This window comes from Pezoporus occidentalis, unplaced genomic scaffold, assembly GCF_034315485.1.
Source record: "Pezoporus occidentalis ecotype Australia unplaced genomic scaffold, CSIRO_AGI_Poc_V1 ctg1, whole genome shotgun sequence".
Lineage (NCBI taxonomy): Eukaryota > Metazoa > Chordata > Aves > Psittaciformes > Psittacidae > Pezoporus > Pezoporus occidentalis.
The window spans coordinates 3,351,298-3,370,701 of NW_026912778.1; the positions used below are offsets into that span (position 1 = coordinate 3,351,298).

Sequence of the window (19,404 nt, forward strand, 5' to 3'; positions counted from 1 at the left end):
AAAAAGCATGCATAAATACAGTAAATCATAGATAATTTTTTTCAGTAGATATACAAGTGTAAGTTTGACTGGAAGAGTTGACTCTGGTTTATTGAATAAAATGGGGTGACTAATCAATCCATCATATAGACAGGAACGTTATGATATGTGTTACTATGTTTTCACTCTTAGAAATCATAACCAGAGATTTATAATGGCTACTAATTAAATGTTTTTTGCAAAAGTGATCAAGCAGAAGATAGACAAGATGCAACAGAGATCAAATCATCTCCACATTCTTCTATTCTATTCAGGTATTATTGACACTGTGTTTCATAAGCATCACTCCTTTTACTGCTGTGTAGCTATTCCTGCCAAGATCACTCTGCAAAAGATCAGAAATTGCAATGTCAAAATATTTTATATTTTTAAATAATAGAATAATTAGAATTTTTTAAAAGCGATAGTTTAGAAAGCCCCTTTAATTAATATGCAGCTTATACAATCAGAGGTGGCTGATGCTTTAGTTTGTATAAATGGTATTTTTGGTTTTCAGACCAAGGCTTTTCAACAAACAAAATCCTCACAAAATGTTCAGAAAAATCCTTCCAAAGGACCATTTTCATATAAGTTGCGTCTATACAAGTTTAGTTCTTGCTGACACAGCCATATCATTCTAATAATTACTGCTTATATCTGTATGGATCTGAATTTTAAAATTCTTTTTACTGAGCTGGGTCTTATGTTGGTGACCTCTGTTTACCATTATGTTAATATTTCACTAGGGCTTAAAATTCAACAGTATTTACAATATACAAACTTCAGCCTTGACTGCCCCAAAGGCACTGCTGCAACTTCTGTTGCTTCAGTTTACTTGCACATAGCCAGCATACTGTAGGCAGGTACAAGACCAAAAGAACTCCTTGAGCTGTGCCTCCTCCTCCCACTTTCACCACTCTCCAGTGTGATGTGGACTGCACCTGCATGAGCAAGGCAGCAAGCGAAAATCATCAGGGAACCACGTTACATTAGATTCTTCCCGCTGTTAGTGAGTAACTCTGTTCATGATACTGAATCATTTTATTGAATTGGGATGATTATGAAGAAACTCCAATGGAATACGCTCACAAATTCCTAGGAATCAGTAAGTGCCAGCTTCCCTTTATTTAATGCAAGCTGTTTTCATTTTTTTTTTTATATGCTTCTGATTTTTCACTTCTCTGTACAAATGTATTCTACTCTTTGGGTTTGAGATTTCTGGGACACTGCTTTTTAGAGCTAAATCCTGTGGACAATCAAACACTTTAATTTTCCATTGACTTCAGAATTCTTACGCTATTGATTGGGATTGGCTTTATAATTTTGTTGTAATGTTGGGGTTTTCTCTCCTACACTTTAAACTTTCCACTACACAGAAGGCAGACTTTTTATATACTAGGAGTTTTACTGGTAAGAAAATCTATGCTTTCTTGCAGGCTTTCACAGATACTTTTTTGTTTTAATAAGGATCCCTTTACTACTCCTTCAGTGTCAAAATATGTTCCTGTTATTAAATGCATTACACATATATAGATAGACATCCGGTTAAGTGCAGCTTTACCTTAATAACTGCTGTAAACGTATCCCAGAGCAATTGTACATACTACGTCCTCAGTAAAAAGGGCTTGAACGTGCACTCTTGCATGAGCCAGCATTACTGTTTAGTTACAGACTGAAGTTACTTAACCAGTTTGACCAGGATCTAGTATCCTCCTGACTAAAGACTTAACCACTCTATTGAAAGCAGTTCCTTTCCACACCCAATAAATTACGCTTTTTCCTAGGCAAAGCAGTAACAGTTGATGGAGCTGCCCTTCACAAACCTTGAAGTAGCTTTCATCTTGCTGGCTTTTGTCATTTTCTCCTTGTTTACCCTGGCTTCTATCTACAGTGACCCCCATGACAACAAAGAAGGTAATAATCCAAAATAAACATAGAACTTTATACATTTTACTAACTCATATTATAATTATAGGTTCTGTGATCTATTTTGCTGGTAGAACCTGACACTAGGTTTGTGAATACAGTATGAAGGGTGAGAGCAATCAGTTAAGGCATCAATAAAAGTCACAAGCATAGGAATTGCGTTAAGGTATGAGAGCAAAACCTTTACCTTTTACAGCTGGATCTGCCTACCCAGACCCAGCCATGCCTCAGAGCTGAGAGCAGCACTATAAGCAGCCTCCCAGTGAATAAGTGGTTGTTCTTTATAGGGGAGGCTTTTCTCCCAGCAGCAGGTCTGCTTTGTGGTCTGAGGAGTTACAAGATGCTTAGGCTGGCAAAACTGAGGATGTTCTTGCAACCAAGGTAAATGTTAGCTGTTACTAGGCTGAGGCCAACCCTTTGCTCCCTTTTAAGAGTGAAAGCACCAGTAAAAGCACAGGGGATATCTTTCTCCTGTTCAAAAGGTTTTGAAATCTGGAAAATAAAAACCAACCCACTCCCCTGGTAGTTCTACAAAGGAGATTTAACATAACCTTACACCATCAGCGGAGAGTTCCCATGTTACAGGTGTAGCTCTGACACAGTCACCATCACCATCGTGCCACTTAATCCGCTGCTGGCAGGAGCCTCACTGGGGCAGCTGGAGTGGAGTGGGAGCAGGGAACTCTGGCCACCCCCACCAGCAAAGCAGTTCCTCTCTTCTTCCCAACTTCCCATGAATCACCCTAGCCCTGACAAGCCTGATCAATCTGGAGAAGGGGGAAGGAAAGGAGGGAGGGAGGAAGTGACTGAAATAATCTCCTGAGGCACAAAGCAACACAGCTGTTGTTTGCTGCCATATCTGACAATAACTAACCCTGTGTTAACTTAACTTCTGTCTAAAAAGAAACCTTCTAGTGTATGTGCTGAGCAGCCCTAATGGAGTGCTCTTAACATATGTGTCATCTCTTAAAACTTTGGGCTGCCTAATAATTTGTGAAACAATAGCTATCAGCGTGAAAGGTAAATAAGTGCCACAGCATTTGCCGCTTGCATGCCAATTAGGTTTCTTTCTTGCTCTTCTATTCCCTTGGATCTTACATCATTTCTGCACAGAAGAGGAAAGAGCTAGAGAACAATGCACATTTCTGTGGATAAAGTGTGGTTGCCATGAGAACTGACCTCATTCAGGCAGCGTGGACACGAGCAGTTTTTCCTGGGAGAAGTCCATTGTACCAACACGGCAAGAATAGCAACTCCTCACACTCTAAGGAGCAAGGGGGGAGTGTGTGTGCTACAAGGCACGCAGCCCCCGTGGCAACAAACAAATCTTGCACAAGCACAAACATGAAAACAGGACGCTGTTTCGTCTTTCTATAACTGTGATGTGCCTTACAAGATTAAAAATGGAAGTTATAGAATTATATTGCTTTTAAACTTATGCCTGCAGGTGTGCAAAGACGATGTTAGGTCTCCCTCTTCGTCCTCAGCTTCCACAGTAACTTGCAATCGAGGTGTTTTGGGAGTAGCTCTGAGAGCACCTCCTAAATGCAGCAGGAGAGCTTTTCACTTGTCTTGTTTTTATCACCACAGTCATGTTCTCACATGCTCTCAATTTGCAAAGAGAAAACTAAATCTTCTGCTGAGCACTGTACGAGAGCAAAATCCTGATGTAAGAGCTCTCAGATCTCGTAGACCTTGATGTACTCAGCAGGCCTAGTTCTCATCTTCCAGGTTAAGACTGTGTCCGCATATGCGTGAACAACCTTGGACAGAACTGCTGTGAGAACGAATCACACTCACTATGCTAGTGAAAAAACTCCTGAGTTCAGGCAATGTCCTCCTGCAATAACAGAGCCTTGCAACCATCTTTATGTCTTTCTCCTACAATATTTTTTTAAACTCTGCATTTAGAGGAACAACTGGCAGCAGAGAATCTAAAATAAAGCCTCCTGTCTAAGATACCGTGGCCACAGGAGAATGAAAGCCATATCCCCTCTTTGTGCTAACACTAATGAGTGTCACGTTGGAAACATATGTCTGGATTCAGAGATAACTGACAGATGTACAAGTACAGGATAGAATTATGTCTATGCATTAAAGACAAACACTACTGAAAAATGCTGAAGTGTCTCACTAAACGTGACATAAGGAAATTTTTATCTTCAAAACTTGTTCTGCACCTGTTCTGTTGTCAAAAGATTTCTATTTCTAAATCATAACCCTAAGAAACATGAAACTTAATTAAGAAAATTAAATCTAAATTAAGATGTGTATCATTATGCTATGCATAACAATAGCTTCTGGAAGTACTATAGAAGCCTACAGAGAACCTAGATGTATGAACAAGAATATACTCATTGCATGTGTTATAAAGCCTTTTTGCTGGCACTACATATTGTTCTTTACAGTTGGAGGTATATAGGTTAGCATCTGGCACAATCAGAGGTACAGGACACAGATTAGAGAAAAAGCTTACAAGAATGCAAACTGCTTGGGGATTTGTAGTGGATGTGCCATTCTGGAGGAGGCTGCAGCATGTGTTTCCATCTCTTCTTTTGTAAGAGGCTAAACTCACTGTCACAACTTATATGGAAGACAATTTTCATGCCCCAGTGCCACTATTGCTCTTCTATAGAAGGATTAACAACAAGGAAACAGGCTTCTGGTTTCTTTCAATTCTTTCTGTGTGTAGCAGGTAAGCCTTGACTTTAATTCCTTTAACTATTTGGCCTGTATCCCTCTCAAGAACAAAAACACAGCTCCCTGCAGCAAAGTGCAATATGCTTTACAGAGTTTTGTTTTAAGAAATATAAAAGATTACAGATTTATTGTAAAAAGGTAAAAGGAAGCAAGACATTAATAGCTTGTGATGCATTTGCTGCCAGAGAGACATTCATAGAACAGTTTCAAACAGAGTTCATGCAATAAATCTCCCACTGGAGGGAGTAGTCTAGTCACTGTGAGCTACTTGCTGTGCTACTTGGGGAATTATCTTGTAAAGACCAGAAACAACACAGAATTCCTGAAAGCCTGGTTCTCAGCAGTGTCTGTTGGAATTGAAATCTCAAGTCTGGAAGCTAAAATGCCTGTCTTGCCGTTCATATCTCCATATCATGACAAGCTGTTCCAAACACAGGTGCATGCAAGCGAGTTCTTCTATTTACCTAGCAGATTTTTGCCTCAGGGAAATTTGATTTCATATGCATTAATTTAATTTTGGTGGAATAAATTTACTGGTTTGCTCCACTTACACGGCATAATCCAAATGACAAGGAAGATAATTATCATGAAATACTCCTTGCCACATAAAATTTGGTTCTCCTTATCTGTAAGAATATATATTCCAGAAAAAAAAAATGCCCAACTATACCTACAGCAGAAAAAAGGAAGGATTGCCTAGGCTAAACCAATATTTTTAAAAGCAACTTGAATTAAAATTACTTCAATTCTTCGAGATGCCTTTTCTTCATACAGGTACCTGAATGTTTTCTCCCTCCTCACTAGTACAACGTTCGTAACTTAGCCACTAACACAGACATCTGTGCAAGGATTCTGTCTGCATCCATTAAAAGTGTGTTGTTGGATTCATGTGATAAAAACAGTATTTCAGAAAGCTCTAGTTGCTGTAAGGTAAATGCCTTCCCTTTTTTCTTGCTTTATAATTGAAAACTTCCTTATTACTTTCTCTCTAACACAGTTTAAAAATGCCAGATAACCATTTCACAATATCTTAAGAGACAGCTTTTACTGACCTGAATGTCCCTTCCACAAATCAGTGATAAAACTATTTATGATTCATGCTCAAAAGAACAACTTTTAATCCTTAAACCAAAACAGAAAATGTGTATTTAAGGCCACTTTACATCTAATGGAAGATTAATGCAAGAAGAGGACATTCTCAAAATGTAAGTGCCACAAGTATTCAGTTCTTTGAAGATACTGACATTAGGAGACTGTATTATAATTATGTTCTTAATTTCATGATTTAAAATGAAGCCCTTAAAAATGGTAGATAATTAGACCTGCTAATATGGGAGGGGGTTTATATTTAATGTTCTTCTCTGTGCTATGTATATTTGCACATGCATATATTTCTTGTAAGACTTACAGAGGTTCGGAGGTGTTGAGTATAGCTTGTAGCAGAATTTGTAGATGTACTACTAAAACCAGACTATCACTGCATAATGGAAACATAGAGCCTTTTCACACTCTCTTTGAAACAAAAGCTGTATAAGACCACCCATGGTGCACCTATTTATAACAGTAGAGCCTATGCTGGATTGAACTATAGGAAATGATTAAACACAACCATCTGTATGGCAGCACAGATATGGCTTTAGAGGTGAAAATTTGCAGGTAATTGTTGAATAACTAAGCAGAAGAATGTCTTTAATCTGAAATAGTTAATAGTGAGTCCTTTGGCTGAATGCAGTTTATGTGCAAGTTTAGTTCCCGGGAGCGTGAAAGTCTTTAAAGGTATAAAGGCCAGAAGAGGAAGAGATGATGAAGGTGAAAAGAAAGTAGACTAGAAAAGTTTTAGGATCATACCTATGGAAAGTGTTTTTTCCCTAACTTCTAGGCATCTGGACCCAGAGCTGAACATGTCATTTGCTGTTAACAGTGTTGGACAGGACAACTGAAGTAGTTTCTAGACATCTGAAAACATCCTAAATTCAGGAGAACAGGATGCTTCGGGGAAGAGTCACTCTTTACATGTTTGTTTCTTTAAACTCTTTCTCTAAGAGTTAATAAGTATTTGTTAATGGTCACTGTCAGAGAGGATACAAGACAAGATACACCTTTCAAGCCTATGTCCTATACCCTGTGCGCTGAGCAGGAATCTGCCTATATCAGGTCAAATCCAATGCTGCACATAGCAGCAAGTTCCAAATCCAACTGTATGCCAGTCTGTAGGACTCATCAGGGCCACGCTGGAGGGACAATCTGCCTTCTTAAAGTAGGTCTCAGTGCTTTCAAGTAGCATAAAATTGCCAGAGTAACATAGGAAAACCCTTCAGAAGACTCACTTGTGGACCTTCCTCCAGGCAAGTGCCCAAACCACAACAGAAGCCTATTGAATTTTAATTATTTTCTGCACATTTGCAACCGGATAGATTGTTCTTTCAGCTTAGGTTATAATTTAGTGGTTGGTACTTTCTTTAGTGTATTTAGACTCCCTTGAGGAAGGCACTGAAATGAAATTTTCCACTTCCTACATAAATGGTCTTAACCACTAAGTGACCATAGTGTAAGAAATGGCTGTGCTCCTGTTTCACTGCAGGACCTATGCCAAATTGCTAGAGGACAGGGCAGAAACCGTTGAAAGAGGTACACCACCAGGAAGGATAAGATTCCCAGGGCAGCAAAGGAGAGAACCGGAATGGGTGCTTGGATATTTATATCCTCTGTCAGGAGAACTCCATAGCAATAAGTGTTTTTCCTCCCTGCCTCCCATTCACTCAGCATAAACACCATGGAGATGCTTCCATTCATAAACATCATCTGCCACTGCCCTGTCAAGTGTGGATTGGATTCAGGGTTTCAACTCAAAAAAGTCCCAAAGAGAAGAGCATGTAATGCCTTGTACAGAATACACTGAGGTATTCAAAGACAGCTATAACAAAATTAAATACAAAATTCAAGGGGTCTAGGTCATTAGGAGCATTAGCTTTCTTGTCTTGCTTTTTTTCTGAGAAAACTTCTGAAGAAATCTAATACGTCTACAGCAAGTCTTCCCACATGCAAAATCATTACCAGAGTGCCTTCTTGTCACTCCTTTGCCTCCCCACATATAAGCTTTAAAGTTTACTGACTCCCTTTTGTAGCAAAACTAAGGGAAAATAAGCCACCTTTAAAAAGCACTACAGGGGAGGATATAAATGAAAGAAAAAACAGCCCTGAGTTTTCAAACTGATGATGTGGGAGTTAGACTGAACATTGAGACTTTCCCAGGAATCCCTAAAGAATTGGTACATATTATTTTAGGACTAAACACAATCCATACTGGAGTCATAGGATTGCTTTTGAATTGTTGGGTAACACTTGTGGATTGGATGACCTTCTTATTAAACTCAGAAATGTACAACAGTTTTCCTCTTGTTGGGAGGTAAATGTTGCTGATATATATACATAGCAGAGTAAGTGCCAGAGAGGTTAAGGAGTCCTTCTCAGATTAAAAACCTAACAGTTTGGGTTGGAAGAAGGCAATAAATAAAACAACTCCATGAGCTCCTGTTCTCTGTCTAATTCTATTTTTCTTTCAGTGGTAAGATACTCTTCCACCCCATCTGTGTGAGTGGTATTTAGAAAAGGCTTTTTGAGGACTATGTTTTATGAGTAGGATAGAGGCTTCCCAGTTCTCTATGTGTGGGAGAATCATATATGAAAGAATATAGGAAGAAAAGGGCTCACTAATCTCAGGGATCTCTCCTGGCTTTGTGCCCTAGAAAATTGCTGAGATAGTATATGCATAAGCATGTACTCAGACTCATTGTGTAGCTAGAAACATTTGAAATGCGTCTAAATTAGTTCACACTTCTGCTTGGCTCTCATGTTCTTTCCCCCAGGGTCTCATACTACTTCTGCTTCCACAGACCTCAGGTAACTCTCATCAGGACAGGACTAAACAGTACATGTGAAGTAAAAAGGCAGCTGTAGAAGTATAGATGAATTACCTTAGGGAGGCTTTTTTTTTACAATGACCTAGATGGAATCTTGGAAACATACCTCAAGATAATTTTTTTTCTTTAGTTTCTTTAATTCTTCATTGTACAGCATTGAGTTCCATGCATATTTCATTTGTGGCTGGCTGATGAAGTGGAAAGAAAAGGTAGAGGTAGATTTCTGTAAAAGCATCATAAATCTGTACTTAAACTGGTGTGTATAACAGAGAAGATAAGATTTTGGTGCATTGATTGAAAACAAAAAAATACCCATTTCTGTAGATATTTTCACTACTAAATAAGCCTGATACTTAGGGTTAAATAGAAAAATTATTTACAAAACCTATTTTAAAAATGCCAGGTCTTTTCAATCAATGTATTTCCTCATCATCACTGGATTTCATGCAACTTCCACCTAAACACAATAAAGAATCTACTAACCTCTAGTTGAAGACTTCATTATTTCCTGTTCCATGGTACGGATGCTCCTGACTTCCAGAAACATTCTCAAAAAAAGCCTTTCCAACTTCAAGGAAGCTAACAAATATCAAAAATAAAAAAAAAATAAAGAACACCCCAAACCCAAGCAAAACAAACAATCACAAAACCACAAACCCAAGCAAACAAAACCATTTAGAAAAATAAAAGATGATTCAGACATTGTTAATGGGATTTCCATAGAAGATAGCTCAATGGGTCAGGAAGCACAGAGAAAGAGAAAATACTAGCAACACAGTGAGGCAGGATTAAAAGTATAAAGACAAAATAGGGCAAAGTTAAGGTAAAAAAAAAAAATAGAAGAATGGAAACATGGTTAGGTAATTTATAACAAAGATATTAGGAGTTAATAGTGATTAGAAAATACCAAGCACACTCCTCCTATTCTACACTTCTGTAACTCTGTATCACTTCCTCCCTTCTAGAAGCAGTCTACATTGCCTGTTCCCCTATGTACAATCTTACTCTCACACATCTTAAACACAGGGGGTTTGAAAACTCCTTCCACTGAGATGCACACTAACAGCACTTTCCTTGCACGTGGGGCAAGTTAGGAAACACCCATGCAGAGAGGTAGGATGGCTCATCTGCGACTTGTTACACTAACATAAATTGGCCATGTTTGGTACAGGCCAGAGCCTAAATGAACCAAATGGGACTCATGAGCCCAAACAGAAAGAACAATTCAAGAAAGGTATTTTACAAAGGCAAGAGCAAAGACCTGAGTCCAGTAACAATTCAAATACAGGAGAGGACAATCAAAGGACAGGTTAGGCAAATATTTTAAGTTTTGGATAACTGCATTTTGCAAGGCTGCAAAAACAAAAATGCATATTATGAAGGCAGGAACATAGGCACCTAAGGAGTTCAGGACCAATCGATTATGGAGAAAGTATGAAGGAGTAGCTGGAGATGAGGGAATAAAAAAAAAAAAAAAAGAAGAAAGAAAATCAAACTAAATTTCACAACAACTAAAGGCACCAGTATTCTTCTCAGGGAATGTAACAGTTTTCCTAGCTGCAAATTTATGCAACAGGTCAAATATATGTTGGCCTCATTTTCTTTGATGTCAGATTGTGTAGATCAGATATCCGAGACTAAATATGTTCAGTATATGTAAAGGCGGCAAATTAAAAACAACTAGTGGTGGTCCCAGAGAAAAGAACTGGAGATGGAGTAACTCCCTAATGATGAATTCTGGGGTTTGGATGCTATCAAAGCAGAAATTATATTCTATTTTATGCAGCTAATAAAGGTCAAACATCTGAAAACATGGACTAGGATGTATTTGAAACTATAACATGAAGTAAATTAATACTGGAGATTGAAAAAGTGAGAGCTTTGCATAAAAATGATTTATGAGTGTATTTAAACACCTCTCACTTCCTTCTGTTATTGAAGAAAATTGAAAAGGCCCACAACAGGCTGAAATTAAGATGTTGCAGTGTGAAAATAAGGCTAGTGAACTTGTAACCTATAGATAAAATGCAGGAAAAAAAAGTCAAATTTCAGACAATAAAAATACAAAAACATGGTAAGACTAAAGGCCAGAGATGCTGTTGAATAATCCATCACTTTTCATCTCTGTTTTACGCTTTTAGGCATATGGATATTATGGAGAAAACTCCAGAATAATACATTAATGAGTTTAGCATGCCATGGCTAAATCAGGATCAGTTAGATCCTGCCTCAGAATAAATAATAGAAAAGTGGAGGCTGTAAAAGACTGAAATTAATGCTGATATGCAGAGTCCAGAATAAAACAGTGAGTTTATACTATAGAGTGGAACCAGATTTTTTTTACAGAATAGGAAGACTCTTAATGACAGTCACAAGGCATATTGAAACATGGGTAAAACAAGATGGTTTAGTTTGGTTAGACCACGACAGTTCTTTTTGGCGCCCAACGTGGGGCACGAGGGGTTGAGATAAGAACAGATCTGACTGGATTGATAGTCACTCGTCACAATGCTGATTTATTGGCTCTCAAGGTTGTTCCTCTTGATCTCACAGTTTCAGTATATAGTATCTTACTTCCATCTGGTATTTGCTGTATTAGTGTTTTTCAAGTGTGGGACTTGGGCTAAGGTTTTTGTCCCATTGTACTTTATGGTAATGACTTGTAATACAATAGAATCATTGATCATGAAACTGATCTGGCTTATGTTCCCAGTGTGGTCACCACCTTTATACTTTGGGAGGTATATGATGGAGGTGCTTAGCAATTACACATCTTTTTTCTCCTTCTCAGGTGCTCAACCTGGGAAGGAGACATCCTTTTACCCTCCTAGTCAAATGTATTATTTTTAGGATTATAACTAAAAGAACTAAACCACTGCTCAGATAATAAACCTGAACAGAGTAATCCTGTGCTAACATTCATATGTCATATAGATAGCTATATCCAAGTGTATTTATCAGTTAGTAAAGTGACCCTTTTAACAAGTTAATGGAAGTGGGAAGTAGGATACTTGGTGTATCTGTGACATTTCTTCCTGGTTTACATTACAGGGAATATTTTTAAAGAAACATGAATGCCAATAGGATTTTGAGAAATTAGTATCAGACAATTCTGATAGGAATATCTCATGACTGTAGCATTCTCAAGGAAAACAAGTTCATTAATAAAAATGGAATACACTTGTTAAATAAATACACTTATTGACGTTTAATGTTGTTAATACTTCTAGGTTGCTATGTCTGTTGTTAATGACAAAATGGATTTATAAGAACTTTTTTTTAAACTTTAGGGTGTGTATAAACAATTCAATAGATTTAAAACCAGTAACATGAGAAGTGTTGTAACTTTCACATGCTTACAGTTTATTGATTATTTTATTTTGGCACAGTACATCAGGGATATAGAATTAAAGATTTTTTGAATAATTATGACTGCATTAACAGCCAAGAAAATACAACAGCCAAGAAAATACAATCTTAGACTTTGATTTTGTCTACTCAGAAAATATGTTTATAGAATTACAGCTGTTATTTCTCTTGATTTCAGAAAACTCCCTACTACAAATCATGCTAATGAAATTAATGTTTAACAACTCAGCTTTATTTATATGCTTAAAGAACAGTACTTAACAGTACTTAAACCACACTGAAAACAAAAAAAATATGTAATTTTTCATAGTAATGAAAGCTAATTCCTCTGTTACCATAACCATGGTTTTAGTTATGCTTTGGAATTCAACTTGCCAAATAAATTCCAAGTTCTGAATTTTTTCATATTTTTCAGTTCTAGTGGGGAAAACAGATAGTTCTATGCTCATATAAATATATTTACCACTAAAAAGATAGGTGTTGTTTGACACTAGTTTGACAGCATTTATTGCTTTTCTTAGGACACCAAACAACTGTGACAAAACTTCCAGTCACAAACAACTTGAAATTAAGGGAGGAACATTCTTTTCTTATTCCATATTTTTTCCTCTGACAATAGTTAATGTTCTGCTTTTGGTTCACAGTTAATTCTGATAAAGAAACAAGAACTTGGGAAACACACAGATGGCCACATGCTATAAATTATGTGGTAGTCTTATGTGGGTGGTATGTAAAATATTGCTGCTTCACTCCCTCATCTCAAGCCTGAAATCAGAAGTCACTTGGTGTTCAATATGTCTTTTACATTTTCTGGTTTTAATGTATGCAGAATTTTCTGATCTCAAAAAATAAGTCTTGTCAAGTAGGAAAACATTTATGTAACATAATCTCTCAAAATCTAAAATGCTTTTCATTAATGATGGCTCTATTCTCTCCAGAAGAAAGGTCCACACAGGAAGAGTACAAGAAAAGGAACAAACCCAACAAGAAAAAGATACGTTCAAGTATGACTCAAGTGGTTTAGAATGTTACCCAGATCCGTTGTTGAAAATACTTCTGAAAGAGGTAGCGTTGGAAGCTGGTCACCTGAAGACAGTGAGAAAACAGATGTGAGAAAGGAAAGACCTGATCATCCATCAGACGGAATCCAGACGTGACAATTAGAGTTAATGAACCACGACCCATGAAGCTGCTTCAGCACCTTTTTACAACCACACTTCATGGCCTTAATAAAAGTACCAGAGCTTATTTTACACACCACATCTGCTCTAAATTCCAAAAGGAGAATCTTTAAATTCAGATGCTATGTTTGGTTTCTTCCCCACTCTTCATTCATGTATAAGGTATTTAACAACAGCATATTTACTTTTTTATCTGTTCAGTCAACAGAATATAAGCACTGGAAGATAATTTTTTACAATGAGATTGCGCTGTTATACTAGTTATTTAATTTACATTAACATTAATAAGCTGTTGAAGCTGTCTGAAAAGCAGCAGGCAAATATTTTCTCCAGTATAAATTTCACCAGTATAATGGCATTTATATTCAAGTATTTCTTTATTTCAGGTATTTGCAAAATTTATAGTATGCTTTACAAATATTAGGTTAATTTGCTGCTTTTGAAATATGCCTCACTCAGTCTTGATACTTGAAGTCCTCCATTTCTTTACAGAGCAGGTATGGCTAATGAAGCAATACCTCTTTCTCCCCAAAGCCCAGAAGATCTCCTGAACTTCTAAGTCCCAGGCTGGAATAGATCCTCCTTGCCTCATGGGCAAAGTATTTCTGCTGTTTTTCAGTTTTGGGATCCTACCTTTTTCCTGAAATGTCAAAAACCAGTATTACAACTGCACCATTTCTTCTGTCCACAAGTGAAAAGAAGCAAGGAGAAGGAAAAGTAGCCCATAGGCTAATTGTTATAAGACTCCCTTTTGCATATTAGATGTCTGGAAGGGCTCTGGACTGGGCTACGAGGTAACATATAGAGGGAAGAAGAAGTAATTTTGTTTCTCACAACAGTGTTGAGTAAAAATACCAAGAAATTGACCTTGCTGTATCACAAAGTTTCAGGTGGTAATTGTTGAGCAGCCTAATTACAACCCATTGTTTTCAGATTGTCAGTGTTTTTCAGGAAAGTAGAATGTCTTATTTTGTAAGATAGCCAACATTGACCCAAAATCCTGGTTTATTTCTCTCTAGAAAAGGAGGACAAGGCAGGTTGCTTTCAGAGCCTCTCAACAGTTTCCTCAGGACACCATAATGCCTGCATTTTGTCTTCTGCTATTATACATAATGGAGAATTGATACAGGATAGATAATTCTTGATTTTCTATATCAGGCATATCTTCCCCCACCCTCCTCCTAAGATGTTCTTCCAGTTACATCAGTTTGCGATGTTCTTCCCTACCTCACTGAGGTCCAAGCCTCACTGCATGCTAACTTGCGTATCTTTTCCAGTGCCACAACAGTTTCTGTACAGTCCTAGCTACATTTCTTGATGTTTCTTGACTCCCCTACTTGCCCTCCCGACAGCAGGGATCATGAAATAACATGGTCAAAAAAGCAGATCCCCAGGAATCCCAACCTATTTAATCTTTAAGAAATTAAGTTCATTCCCTTCTTCTAGTAGATATTTTTAGACAAAACTGTTAACCCCTCTCCCCCGAGTTGATATTAGTCATTAATTTACAAATTAATTAAGCTGCATATCAATCCATGACCTAATCAATGCTAGAGACATTTGCTGGAAGGGTAATATCATATTTTATTGACATTATTTGTCAGCCCAAAGGTCTGATGTGTATACAGTACTAGCACAAAAATGCTTTTCCCAAACAATTCATTATGAAAACTTATATCTAAGTTTCAAATGCTTTTTATTGATAGTAAGCAATTCCAGGAACACATTTCCAGTTTATGCCTTGACAAAGCCTCCTACAGAAAGATGTACTATTCCTCTTTTTTTTATAAGAAGCAGAAAAAATCCGCACTTTAGGCAACATTCTGCTCTTGCAGGAGCTCAGTGGGAGCTGGTCACTAATGCAGATCTTCCAATGAGTTCCCACAGTCTGGTTCAGGAACCCGCAAAGGCAAGATACTCTGTGCAGAGCAGGAAGCTTGCAAAGAGCTTGGAGACAGCATCTGATGGCCAGCTGCATCCCAATTCCCTCTTCTCACCAAGTTACGAAGTGATTGGTCACATCCTGCTTCTAGGGAAGACAAAGGCATCTCAGCAGTTGGTACCTCTTTAACTCTGAACTGGAAAAAAATCATCATTCAGAAATAAGAGTCCAGTTTGGTCTTGCACATGGAAATGTCTGTAGTATGTGCAGGACTTCATCGGGAGTTTTAGCACCTCAAGGGAAGTGGCTCGCAGAGCTTTGCATTATAAAATCTTTCCATATCTTAATTAACAAATTAAATAATAAAACACTTCAGTTTATTCTAGTAAGTGTTATCAATGCAAAGTGTCCCACATTTTATAAATTACTTGGCAGCAAAAGTGCCTGTAAACTGTCTGTCCCAGTATCTACGCTATCATTAAGACAAGTTTGGGTTTATCTTGTTTTGTTTTAACCTTCCAAAAGCTCACTAAATGCTACTGACATTCAAAACATGGTCAAAGTAGTGAAAAAGAGAAGTTTAAAAATTAGCAATATTTTAATATTATCAAAATATAGTGTTTGCTGCAAATACCTTCTGCCTTGCTTAAACATGAAACCCAATTTTTTTTAAATATGTGTTTGGAGAACACACATAGCAGTGAACAAACCAGCCCAGGTGAATGATGTTTTAAAGGCTCACTATTTCAATAATTTCCTTCAACCCAACAGTACTTCAATAAGGAAATAACAGAAGAAATCATTCTTTTTACCTTCAGGTGTCATATAAACATATTTAGTGAAAGATCTCTCTGTAAATAATTTTTCTAAGAGAAAAGACTCTTGAGTTTCCTAAGCATTTATGGTTTCACAAGCTGTTTCCAAGTCATTCATTTATCCAAGGATGAATGAACCTAACAAGGATCCATGTTCTAGCAATTTTGATTTAAAAGCAACAATAAATTAAATTTCTTTGTAAATTTATTTTCTTTGGTCTTTAATTAATTTAATTTCTTACTTATTGTTATGAAGACATTTAATGTGCAAAGCAGTTATTTTTATTAAAAAGAAACCACTGTTTCTCATCCAGTGTTCTCACCCAAAGCAACTCATGGCTGGGGGGGAAATACATACCATTGTTGACATAAAGGTAAGAGAGCTCAGAACTGTGGTTTGGAAAATCCAGATCAAGCATACATGTTCAATCCTTGTGAGTTACAGTCCAAGTTTTTGCATACATTCTAAACAGAATTCAAATGAACTTTCTGATCTTTTAACTAGTAGTAGATACATGGAACCATTCTTCAAGTGCAGTAAGTGTATTTAAAAATGTCATGTGTATTAATTAAATTACAGAAATAGAAAAAAAAAACAAAACAAAACCAAACCAATCTATGTGCACATTCTCAATCCATGTTTTCAGTGGCCTATGTCCCACTTTGCATGATGAGAGAGTGTCGTGGTTTAAACCCAGTCAGGCAACTCGTTCACTCACACCCCCCTTCTTTCCCTCCCCCTACTCCCGGAGGGACGGAGAGGAGAATCGAAAAGAATGCAACTCCCACAGGTTGAGATAAGAACAGTTTAGTAACTAAGGTATAACACAAATCACTACTGCTACCACCAATGATAATAATGATAAAGGAAATAACAAGGGAAGAGAACACAACATCTCACCACCAGCTGACTGATAACTCGCCCCCCAAGCCCGACCAAGCTCTGACCGATACCTCCTCCAACCCTGCAGTCTCCCAGCCCTTCTGGCTCACTCCCAGTCACCTTCCTGGGCATGACGTGCTGTGGTATGGAATACCTCTTTGGTCAGTTTGGGTCAGGTGTCCTGTCTCTGCTTCCTCCTGGCTTCCCCTCCTCCCTGGCAGAGCATGAGGCCCACAAAGTCCTTGGCCAAACCAAAACATTGGTATCAGTTCTGTTCCCAGGCTGAAAGTCAAAACACTGCAGTGCACCAGCTACCAAGAAGGAGAAACATGACTGCTACTGCTGAACCCAGGACAGAGAGACATAGTTTTAAGAAGAGTTATCATCCTACTTTCAAATGGCAGAACATACCAGGGCTGGATACCAAGTAACTCTGATATAGACAGTAAAATGTTGCCCTACAATGAAAAGAGGCATAAATGTGGAAAAGTCCTGTGTTCTTCCATGAAGTTGCTACTGCAAACAGAAGCTGTCATTAGGTATAGATGAATTTCAACTTCATCTTGAAGGCTCTCTTAACATAAAAACTGACGTTAAATACTTCAAAGAAATTTCTCTCCACATGCAAAGACCCTCTGAACAGATCACTGTAAACTCTGCATCTTTCTGAGTTGAGAATCTGATTGCAGATCAGTTTAAGCTGAACTGTGAAGAAACTAAGAATATCCACACAGGAGTTGTATTACTTTAAAAACGTTTCACAGAAAATCTACTTAACCTTTTTGTACAGGCAAGGACAGTCTTTCACAGATGTGTTGGCAGATACCACTGTACAGAGGTAAAATCACTTCTTACATGATTGTCCTGTCACACCAAAACTAATTTTAATGATCTGTAGTTATAAAAGCCACTGGAACATTAAAGACATCATACATAACTGTATTGTATTGCTTAATCATTAAGAGACAGGAAGCAACCATACATGCACAGTAAAGAGACCTTTTACTAGGGACATTCGACATACACTTTACCTAATTGTTCTACTCATGGGTTATTATGTTCAGTCAGAGGACAACACATCTCCTTCTACCTTGAAGAGTTGTAAACCTTCCTGCAGGTAATTTCTGCATTTCTTGAGTATCTTCCTTCTGTTGTCATACTAATATTCTCACTTCTATCACATAAAGTTTTCCAGCTGTAAAGAATCCAGGTAAAGATCCTGGCATTAGACAAGTCTTTCTTACAATGTAAATCTGGTCCTATCAAAGTCATGAAGATTTTGCAGTTGAATTCAGTTCAGGATACTGACTAGGTGAAGTAATTATTTTCTTATTCTGAGATTTAGCGGCTCTTGGTCCTTAGTTCCACTCATAAAGGGTTTTATTTCTGCACTGACTCTTGCTCTCCTTATTAAGGTTTAGTATGATAATAACACTAAGAAGCAGAAATGAAAGAGGACTATTAGTTGAGAAGGTTAATTTTAAGAACTGATGGAAAGTACTTCACCAAAAATGTGGATATAAGCTATGAACTTTAATCAGGTAATAAAAAATTGTAAGAAAAAAACAGATGTACGGACAAATATTTTACACGAAATTACCTAAAGAATTAATCATACCGGATTACCATTGCAGCAGTATAGAATTCTTATATAGTAAACTAACAGCTGAAAGCCATATGAGATTATTATTTACACATACACTGAATAAATGTTTACTATACCAGAGAGTATTTAATAAATCTTCCAAGAATCCTTGCAGCTATAGACCTTTCATTTTGAATGGAAATATGTTTATATTATCAAGCCACATAATCAAGTTTTTATTCTTAGTACTGTCATTTAGTAATATCTCTGTCAATAAGCAGTATGTAAATTTGTACTAGCTAGTGATCCAGTCATCAATTTCTAGATAAACACAATAATTTAAAATATTCTTCTTCTAAATATTGTATCACACACACACACACACACATATATATATATTCCAAATTATTTTGCTGCAGGAGAACAGCTCTTATCCATCATAATCAAAGAAGCCATAACATGAAGAATGCCTGCTTCACAGCACAGATATTATTTCTGCTTTCTAATACTCATGTAGATTTTTAGTTTCCTGACTTATTTGCACCACAGCAAAGTATCCAACCTAATTCAAAGCTAATGATGTGTAACATGTTAAACTTGGTGGCTGAATAAGATATTTATATTCAAAAAAAAGTGAGGAATAAGTAAATGAAGGGAGGAGAGAGGCACTGACAGACACATCCATGATTCCAAGGAAGACATACTTAAAGAAGGCACATCACAGCATTTCTATGCAAACAAGTTCTTACAGTCTGAGCCACAGCTACACTAGCTTTTCTACATTAGCTTTCTACATGGGCACTCTTGTACTAGAAGAGAGGTGATTTTTACATCTTAAGCTTAACTCACTTTCAAAGAAGACTAATAACAATGCTCTTGGTTCAAGATAAGATTTAAAGTTAATACTTTTTGCATACTATTTTCTTGCACCAGAAAATTCTTAGCCAGACGTCTCCATCCATTTCCAAATCAGGCTACCAGTGACTGTCTACTCCTTCACGTGAAAATAGTTCCAATATCTAGCCCTCAATCACTAATGTAGTCATGTCATATGAATTGATATTTGACCAAGTCTTACATTCACTTTAGTATTTTCTGAACAATTAGCAAACAAGGAAAACAAAC

General features: G+C 37.2%; 2 long non-coding RNA genes across 2 annotated transcripts; both read left to right on the top strand.

Annotated features, from left to right (window-relative positions):
- Window positions 1–562: 562 nt before the first annotated feature.
- Window positions 563–14,938, top strand: LOC134160684 (uncharacterized). Its single transcript, XR_009963663.1, has 3 exons — window positions 563–1,123; window positions 1,803–1,932; window positions 12,872–14,938. It is a non-coding gene; the product is annotated as an uncharacterized LOC134160684 (long non-coding RNA).
- A 211-nt stretch (window positions 14,939–15,149) lies between these two features.
- On the top strand, window positions 15,150–16,015 carry LOC134160729 (uncharacterized). Its single transcript, XR_009963666.1, has 2 exons — window positions 15,150–15,256; window positions 15,432–16,015. It is a non-coding gene; the product is annotated as an uncharacterized LOC134160729 (long non-coding RNA).
- The last annotated feature ends 3,389 nt before the right edge of the window (window positions 16,016–19,404 follow it).